Source organism: Triticum dicoccoides, unplaced genomic scaffold (genome assembly GCF_002162155.2).
Source record: "Triticum dicoccoides isolate Atlit2015 ecotype Zavitan unplaced genomic scaffold, WEW_v2.0 scaffold21947, whole genome shotgun sequence".
NCBI lineage: Eukaryota > Viridiplantae > Streptophyta > Magnoliopsida > Poales > Poaceae > Triticum > Triticum dicoccoides.
The window spans coordinates 1-2,001 of NW_021241469.1; positions in this window are offsets into that span (position 1 = coordinate 1).

Genomic DNA, 2,001 nt, shown 5'->3' on the forward strand with positions numbered 1-2,001 from the left:
AAAAATATTATGCAATATTTTTAGCACGTACACCAATATGCACATATTTTCATCGGGGATAACACCAACACATACATATTTTCATTGGGTATAACACCAACGCGTACACATTTTCATCGGGTATAACACCAACACGTATATATTTTTATTGGGTATAACACCAACACGCACATATTTTCATTGGGTATAATACCAACACATGCATATTTTTATTATGTATAATACTTACTAACTGGTATCACGGTCCAATAAAATATACATGTGGGCATCTCGGATACATGTACCATTTATTAAGGGTGTGAAATTTATAGGTAATACAAACAAAATTCACATCGAGTTATATATATTTATGTAAATAGTTTATTGGGTATAACACCACGCACGCATATTCGTGTGTATATTAACATCAAGGTATGTATATTTATGTGTATATTCACATCGAGGTATGTATATGTATATTTCTATTGAATATAACACCAACACGTACTTATTAAAAACTATGGCATTTATGGTTATATTTTCATTGAGTATAAAACAATGTGTACATATTGTCGTTAGGTATAATATCCACTAACTAGTACCATGATCAAATAACATATAGACGTGGTTATATCTTAGTTACATTTACGTATATACGCACCCAAGTACGAGTGCTTGGATTATTTTTATTCGGAAATAAATCATTGAATATTTAATTAGGATACTAGTGCATGCCAACAAAATATGGAAAGCCATTTATTTTGTCAATTGTATGCCATGCACTAACGTCTAGGTGTCCCAAACAATTAAATATTCAAATTTTCTTGTGTGTGTGTGTGTCTATATATATATATATATATCTATATCTATATCTATATATATATATATATATATATATATATATATATTAGAGGGGGTTGAAGAATAAAGAAACTAAAATTTATAATCGTCGTAAAAAATATTTTATATTATGTAAAATTACAAACGTAAAATTATAGTGTAAAATACACATAAACTCCAAATTTTCTTGTCATATGACCTATATTTGAAAAAAATTTATGCCAAATTTTATTTACTGAATCAATAGGAATGTAACTATTTGACTCCGTACTAGACAAGCACCTAGTTTGCACGCCACCCACTCCGTACCAACTAAGTCCATCGTAACGGTATTACTACCAATTGACTCCGTACCAAACGGTAACACTCTTACCATCAAGAAGTTAAAATTACCATTCATTTGTGGCATGTACTCTCGCATCTTACGACTCAAAATAATATGTAAACAATTAAATGTATGATTTTCCTTTTTTACTAGATTATATCATAACAATTACCGTATACTTTAATGCATCAAAGAAACTATTAAAAAAATCATCGGAGAAATACCCAAATTATTAGAACGATTACTAGTAAATTGAACTAAGCAACACCTTTTTTATTGGCTTAGCATTACCACGTGTGCGTACTACTTTACAACTAGAGGAGTGATGCGTGGTAGTCAGTAACGAAACATAGTTTCATTACTACATATGTCATTGTCTGTTACCATGATTATCGTTAAGAGGTAGAACAAGCGATGAAGGTGCGGGGCAGCCGGTAACAAAAATTTATTCTATTACTATGTATGACCCATTATTTTACCAGTAAGGCTGAGATGCGAGGCAGGTTAATCAGTAACGAGAAGTAATGTCGTTACTATATGTTCCTTTTTTGTTACCATCATTATTAGAGGAGTGCCTAACCAGGCCAATGACATGCGAAACATGATTTTGGGACCAATCTGCTAGTACTATGTTACGATGTGTGCCCATGTTTTTACGATCAAAATTACCACAGGAGTGTGTAGTAAATGGTTTACTACAAAAAAACACATTTTTCTAATAATAAATGGATGGACAAGGTGGTTAGCAACATGTGTCGTAAAATGCTTACTACAGGAAACACAACTTTTACTATCAAGTGAAGGGGAGGTAGTTAGCACGCATAGATAAGCGTAGGGGCCAGCTCGGTAGGGTGGTG